This window comes from Grammomys surdaster, unplaced genomic scaffold (genome assembly GCF_004785775.1).
Source record: "Grammomys surdaster isolate TR1022 unplaced genomic scaffold, NIH_TR_1.0 124877, whole genome shotgun sequence".
Taxonomy (NCBI): Eukaryota; Metazoa; Chordata; class Mammalia; order Rodentia; family Muridae; genus Grammomys; species Grammomys surdaster.
Window position 1 is genome coordinate 359 of NW_021619814.1, and position 7470 is coordinate 7828.

At 42.4% G+C, this 7470-nt stretch overlaps 1 non-coding gene across 1 annotated transcript; it reads left to right on the top strand.

Annotated features, from left to right (window-relative positions):
• Positions 1-6605: 6605 nt before the first annotated feature.
• Positions 6606-6712, top strand: LOC114636746. The gene has a single exon (XR_003713664.1). It is a non-coding gene; the product is annotated as a U6 spliceosomal RNA (small nuclear RNA).
• The last annotated feature ends 758 nt before the right edge of the window (positions 6713-7470 follow it).

The window sequence follows — 7470 nt, forward strand, 5'->3', positions numbered from 1 at the left end:
TGCTGTGTTTTTTTTAATACCTGAGTAATATTCCATTGTGTAGAGGTACCACATTGCCTTTGTTAGTCTTCAGCTATGACCATCTCTGCTTGTTTCCATTTTGTGGATATTAATATACAGTTGCTATAAACATAGTTAAATGAGTGTCCTTGTGACTTGGGAGAGCATGTTTGAGGTCACCAGAGAAAGTTTGTACCATTGGGATAGCACTGGGATAGCACTCTGCTCAGGACAGCTTAACTTGCCCCAGACTCATCATGTCAAGTTGATGTTCACCACAGCTGTTCTCAATTTTCTGACTGTCTCACTGAAGTTTTCTAACCAATTTCCTGTAAGATATTAAAACAATTTTCTGGACAGATTAGTTACATTATGTCTGACTGGTATGGGTTTTGGAAAGGCAGATAATATGGTCCATCATCGTTTCCCCGATATACTAGGAACCTGTTTCCCTTGGATCAGCACAAGGGCTGTCATCAGAGCCTGGAGGGTCCGCCTGGGTGTCACCTTCCAATATCGCAAGTCGCCGCGTCAGCCGCTCTGGTAGCCAAAACGGGTTGGCTTCTTCCTGTGGGAACACACAAACTGCTCCCCTGGCTCTTAATAAAACAATAACTGGGCCCTTCCATTTTCCGGTCAAAATGTCTTTCCATTTTACCATCTCTTTCGGCCTGTCAGGCTCTAAACAGTGACGGTCAGCAGCCGAATGGCCCTGACTGTCCAGATTTAAAATATTGAGAGTAAAAAGTGCTATAGAAACGGTGACTCGTGGCACTAAGGGCAGAGTCTCCTCGACTCCTCCCTTTTGTTTTATTAGATAAGACTTAAGAGTGTGTTGAGCCCGTTCTATAATGTCCTGTCTCTGAGGGTTATAAGGGAGGCCTGTCAGATGGGTTACCTCCATTTGGCGACAAAATTGTCTAAACTTTTGAGAAGTGTATGCTGGCCCATTGCCTGTTTTAAGAATTTTAGGCTTCTCTCAGGCACTCCATGTCTCAAGGCAGTGTTGAATAACATGTGCTGCCTTTTCTCCGGTCAACGGAGAAGCAAATATAATTCTAGAATAAGTGTCAATGGAAACATGTAAATATTGTAATTTGCCAAAGGTTGGGATGTGAGTGACATCCATTTGCCAAATTTGTAGTGGCCGAATTCCTCGTGGATTAATTCCTACATGAGGCACTGGTAAAAATTGACAGCAATTCTGACATTGAGTAACTATATCTCTAGCTTCCTTTCTAGTTATCTCAAACCGACGACGTAACGTCTCTGCTGTCACATGAAAGTTTTTATGAAAATCTTTGGCCAAATCTAATTTTGAAGATAGGGCGATAGCAACCAATTTTGTGGCTCGATCTGCTAGGTCATTCCCATGAGACATTGGACCTGGTAGACCTGAGTGAGCCCTGATGTGTGTAATAAAACCCGGAAATCTCCTATTAACTAAGGCGAATTGAATCTTTTGAAAAACTTTTACAAGTCTACTAGATGGTCTAATTAGCCCAGCCACTTCTAAGGCTTTAACTGCATTTACTACATAAAAGGAATCTGAAACAATATTTAAAGGGCCTGGAAAGGTTTCAAGAACCTCTAAAACTACCAAGCATTCCACAACTTGAGGTGAAGTCTCCTGGTATTGTTTGGCAGTGACCTTATTATCAATTACATAAGCACCCACACCTGTCTTTGACCCATCTGTGTAAACGACCACTCCATCCGGGAGCGGCTTTTGAGATAAGACATGTGGAAATACAATAGCTTGAGTTAAGGCAAACTGTAAAATGGGATGTTTAGGGTAGTGATTATCTATTTGACCATTAAAGGAGGTAACCAACACGGCCCAAACATCAGAGGTAGCAGTTAATATTTGAACTTGATGTGCAGTATAAGGCACTATTAAAACCTTAGGCTCCCTTCCAAAATGAGTGACAGCTGCTTTTAATCCCCGTAAGGCAAGCTGAGCAACCACATCTGGATACCATTCAATAATCTTTGCAGGAGATGCATTAGGATGAATCCATAATAAGGGCCCATCCTGCCATAACACGGCAGTTGGTAAATGTCTGGTTTTAAAGACACACAAATTAAAAGTTTTGGTCTCATCAATGCGTTTTAGCTGAGCTTTTTGCAAGGCATCCTCCACCAATCGCAGGGCATGATTTGCAGCCGGTGTTAATGCTCTTGGTGAGGAAATATGGGAATCTCCTTTTAGAATGTCAAACAAAGGTTTTAATTCAGCAGAGGGAATTTTCAAAAATGGTCTTAACCAATTTATATCACCTAGTAACTTTTGAAAGTCATTTAAGGTATGTAAATGATCTCTGCGAATTTCTAATTTTTGAGGAACTATTTTCTCAGGGTAAATAACTGTCCCTAAAAAGGAACCGATTTCTGAAATTTGAACCTTCTCTGTGGCAATATGCAGACCCCGCTGTCTTAATGTAGCAATTAATAAAGGATATGAGTTCTGCAAAGTGGTCAACTCTTTATGGCATATTAAAATATCATCCATAAAATGAATCAAGAGTAGAGAAGGAAATTGTTTCTTAACAGGTTCAAGGGCCATTTGTACATACAGCTGACATATGGTAGGACTATTGGCCATGCCTTGAGGCAAAACTTTCCACTGATATCTTTTGTCTGGTTCAAGATGATTAACAGCAGGCAAAGTGAATGCAAATCTTTGCCTATCTTGCGGGTGTAGGGGAATGGAGAAAAAGCAATCCCTAATGTCTATAATTATTATCCTCCACTGCTTAGGTAAAGCAGAGAGCAGAGGCAGGCCTCGTTGCACTGAGCCAAACAGCTGCATCTGTTTATTAATGGCCCTTAAATCATGGAGAAGTCTCCATTTTCCTGATCTCTTTCTTATAACAAAGATAGGGGTATTCCAAGGAGAAGTAGAAGGTTCTAAATGACCAAGCTGTGCCTGTTCCTCAATCAGCCTTGTAGCAGCTTCCAATTTCTCAGAGGATAAGGGCCACTGAGGAACCCACACGGCTTCCTCTGTAAGTCAAGGTATGGGCAAGGAGCCCTCAGTGGCAACTAGGGAAAACCCAGACCTTGTCTTCCTGTATTACTTTCTTGTAAAATTGGGTTTAACCTTCCTTGTTCTTTTCTACCAAGGCCTTTTCCTTCCTTATATCCCATTCTTTTCATAATATTAATAACTTGTTGAGAATACTCATTAGTTAGTGTCAGTCCTAAGTCTTGTAAAATGTCTCTTCCCCAGAGGTTAACGGGGAGAGGAAGCACATAAGGTATAAAGCTTCCTGTCTGACCCTCTGGCGTCTTCCAAGTCAAGGAGCGTGAACTGACTGTAGGGTTGGCCTCATATCCCAACCCTTGTAAGGAGTTGGATGATTGTGTAACAGGCCACACCTTAGGCCACCAGTTGGAGGAAATAATACTTTTATCAGCTCCTGTGTCTAAAATTCCTGTAAAACTCTTCCCTTCTATTGTTAATTGTAAAGTGGGTCTAGTTTTGAGATCCACTACTAAATAAGCAAAGTCAGTTCCTGAAGAACCGAACCTATTGGCACCTCTTGGCGCCCCGGTGGATGGAAAACAATTATGTAGACTTGGAAGAATAACCAACTGAGCAATCCTATCTCCAGGGGAGATGGAAAATATGCCTTGTGGACAAGAACAGAGAACTTGAAGTTCTCCCGTATAATCTTGGTCTATCACCCCAGGATGAACCACAAGCCCCTTCAAGGTAAGAGAGGAGCGGCCTAGAATAAGGCCAACGCTTCCCTCAGGCAGGGGACCTTTAAAATCAACCGGGATAGGTTGCACACCCTCATATGGCATTAATAAGAATTGGGAGATAGAGCGGAGGTCCAACCCTGCGGAACCTCTTGTAGCTCTGCAGTTAGAGGTCTCCCCCGGTTGTAGGCTTGTGTCCCATATTTTTTCGGGCCCTGAGACCTTGGGCCTGGATATTCGTTTTTTGAAATGTCTTCATCTCTTTCTGTAGGGGAGGGATCATGTTGAATAATCCTTCCCCGAATGTCCTTAACCGAGTGACACTCATTGGCCCAATGATATCCCTTCTTGCACTTAGTACATAACCCAGGGGTTTTCTTTTGTATAGGAGTACGACATTCTCGTTTCAAATGACCTGGTCTGCCACAATTATAACATACTTTACGGCCGCCAGGACTTGAGCGGTTCTGGCCTTGCAGGATAGCTGCTGCCAGGCCAGCGTTAGTCAGTGGGCCTCCAAGACCTTGGCAGACCTTTATCCAATCTGTCAGCCCTTTGTTTCTCCTAGGGGCAATAACTGTCTTACATTCTGGTGAGGCATTTTCATATACTAATTGTTCGATCAATGGCTTGACTTGCTCTGGGTCTCTAAAAATCTTGCCTGCTACTTTTGTCATTCTAGCAACAAATTCTGAAAAGGACTCCTGGGGGGCTTGTAATATTTTTGTTAAATTTCCTCCAGCCTCGCCCTTTTTCGAGAGGGCCTTCCATGCCTTAATTGCGGCGGTGGACATCTGGCCATATGCTTCCCAATCATAGTTAATCTGGTCGGCAACATACTGTCCTTGCCCTGTTAATAATTCAAAAGTCTACTGTCTCTGATTGCCCTCCGCATTAGCGTTGGCCTTTGTCTGTGCTTGAGAAGCGTCGTGCCACAAAGCCTTTCATTCCATATACTGTCCCATATTAGGGAGAGCAGCTTTTACTGTGTTCTGTCAATCATTCGGAGTCATTGCCATAGTGGCAAATCTCTCAAGCTGTATAATTGTAAAATTAGCATCAACTCCATACTTGTTAACTGATTCAGCGAATTCTTTAATAGAAGCATACTCTACAGGTGCGTGGACACGACCTCTTCCTGCGTCCTCACACACTGGAAAAGCTTGTAACATTTTTCTCTTGTCTTCCTCTGAAAGGAAGGAGCCTGAGCAGTGCCTGTCCACATAAGGCGGAAGTGCGCCGAGAACATTAGGTTGGGAGGGCGCTACAGGCCGAGAGGCCATCCGGCTTCTATCTCTCGTTTTCCTCTGCTTTAGATTTCACGGCGGCAACTGTTTATCTGGCTGGCATCTTTCCTCTTCATCTATCTCTTCATCTGAGTCCTCTGAGGAAGTTATCCCCTCTAACTCAGAGGCATCAAGCCTCAAAACTTCCTTTACCGGATAAAGAAATCTCTTTCTGAGGCTTACTTTCCTCCCGTCTCTCCCAAGGGTGTTCTTCCCCTCATCTTTCATCCCCGTGGATTGTTCCTTGGGGAGGCTTAATTTCTTTAATATAACCTTTTTCCCTTATCCTTTCTGAATTTCTAAGCGCTTCCTTCTTTTCTCTGTTTCTGACATGCTAACCTGTATTCTGTCTGCCACTCCCCAAACCGCCACGAAAACCAAAAGGAAGAGAACTAACGCTACCAGCACCATAGCGAGAGCCTCTAAAGTTCCTGCCAACTGGGGAGGGAAATAAATTAAATCAAGTCCAAACATATCTCTCAGAGAGCATTACCTTGTTCTACGGTTCTGGATTCACTCCACGCGTAGAGGACGAGTGGAGGGCCTTCTTAAACAGCTCCGGCGATGGTAAATTCTCCGGGGTTTCTCGGCACCAACTGTGAGGCGCGCGTGTAATCGTCTCACCAGCAAGAATGCACCACACACACACACCAGAATCCTTCAGTAAAAACACGTTTATTCCCAAATACAAAATGGTGGAAGAAGACGCCAGGCCCAGGAAAAACACTGCTTAATATACCTTAGAGCGGTACATTCACCTCTGATTGGCTGCTTACTCATAGCGTGCCAAACGCCGTGGAATGGGCTTTAACTTTGGCAGGCCTTTTCCATGGCACATGCGCAATTCACCTATTCACCAGGAAAAATCCCGGATGTCAGGCAAACGCGGCTTTAGCCAGCTTCCTACAATCTCAGAGGGGGAAAAGCTGTATGATGTTCATGGAATTGTAAGATTACTATGGTAAAATGGCCATATTACCAAATGCAATCCCCAGGAAAAGTCCAATTCTTGGCAGATAGTGAAAGACCATTTCTCAACTTCATATGGAATAACAAAATAACCCAGGACTGCAAAAAAATACTGAATCATATTTTTCAAAGAAGCCTTAATAGCTCTAGAGCTGTGCAGATATCAACTCTCTATTCTATTTTGACTATGTCACTGTCAATATCCCGAGGAGATAACTTGTCATGATCTCTCTGTTCTGCTCCTATTTTAACAGGCCAACCCTCATGTTGTCATGATTCATTTACCCCAGGGTGTGTTTGCATGACGTCTTTTCCAGTTCCCCTTGTTTTCTCTCCTCAGACCCTAAGCTTTGCAATCAAAGTCACACATATCTCTCCTCTGTCCAACCATTTGATGTAGGCATCTTTGTTCATCCAATAGTGTTAAATTAAAAGAGAAAAGTTATATAGCATCATTCGGTTTATGTGAGGTTTTCATCAGAAACTGAAGATCTGAGAAGTCGGAAAATCTCCCATGTGCATGGATTGGCAGGATTAATATAGTAAAAATGGTCATCTTGTCCAAAGCAATCTACAGATTCAATGCAATCACCATCAAAATTCAAACTCAATTCTTCATAGAGATAAGATGAGCAATTTGCTGTGCTCGCTTCCGCAGCACATATACTAAATTTGGAAGGATACAGAGAAGATTAGCATGGCCCCTTCACAAGGATGACACGCAAATTCGTCAAGCGTTAATAAAAAAAAAAAAAAAAAAAAAGATGAGCAATTTGCAAATTCATTTGGAATAACAAAAAACCCAGGATACTGAAAACTGTTCTCGACAATAAAAGAACTTCTGGGGGAAGCATCATCTCTGACCTCAAGCTGTACTACAGAGCTATAGTTATAAAAACTGCATGGTATTGGTACAGAGACAGACAGGAAGATCAATGTAATAGAATTGAAAACCCAGAAATGAGCCCACATGCCTATGGTCACTTGATCTTTGACAAAGGAGCTAAAACTGTCCATTTGAAAACTGGGAAAAAAGACAGCATTTTCAACAAATGTTGCTGGTTCAACTGGAGGACAACATGTAGAAGAATGAGAATCAATCCATTCTTATCTCCTTGTACAAAACTCAAGTCCAAGTGGATAAAGGACCTTCACATAAAACCAGATACAGTGAAACTAATAGAAGAGAAGGTGGGGAAGAACCTAGAATACCTGGGCACACGGGTAAGTTCCTGAAAAAAACATCAATGCCTTATGCTCTAAGATCAAGAATTGGCAAATGGGACCTCATAGGGAAAAGATGTTTACCAATCCAACATCCTATAGAGGGCTAATATTCAATATATACAAAAACTCAAGAAATTGGACTCCAGACAACTAAATAACCTATTAAAAATGAGGTACAGAGCCAAACAAAGAATTCTCAACGGAGGAAACTCGAATGGCTGAATAGCACCTAAAGAAATGTTCAACATCTTAGTCATCAGTGAAATGCAAGTCAAAACAA